Here is a 403-nt window from a genome sequence, read left to right on the forward strand (position 1 = left end):
AGGAGGGACATAATTATAAATTAATAATAAAAAAAAAATATTAATACTAATATGGAAAGAAGAAGACAATATTGAATCATGGACGTTGATGTTTCTCGTAAAACATGGGTGCATGTTTTGGTAAAAGGGGACCCATCCCTTTCAATTGTTGTTTTTTTTCTTTGCATTGTATTATTGCAAGCAGCATGCGGGGAGGCTTCATTTTTCTTTATAAAAACTTATTAAGGCCTAAAGAGAGGAGGAAGGGAGAAGAGGGATTTAAGTTAGAATTTTCTTTGAAATTGAGAGTGAAAACAAGCAAAGGTGGTGGTCTAGAAGTATCAAGAGTGAAGAATTTCTTGCAAAGAGAAGAGGTAGGGGAAGCTAAACCATCTCTTAGATATTACAATTTCATATTTCATGA

Source organism: Vigna angularis, chromosome 2 (assembly GCF_016808095.1).
Source record: "Vigna angularis cultivar LongXiaoDou No.4 chromosome 2, ASM1680809v1, whole genome shotgun sequence".
In the NCBI taxonomy this organism is placed as follows: domain Eukaryota; kingdom Viridiplantae; phylum Streptophyta; class Magnoliopsida; order Fabales; family Fabaceae; genus Vigna; species Vigna angularis.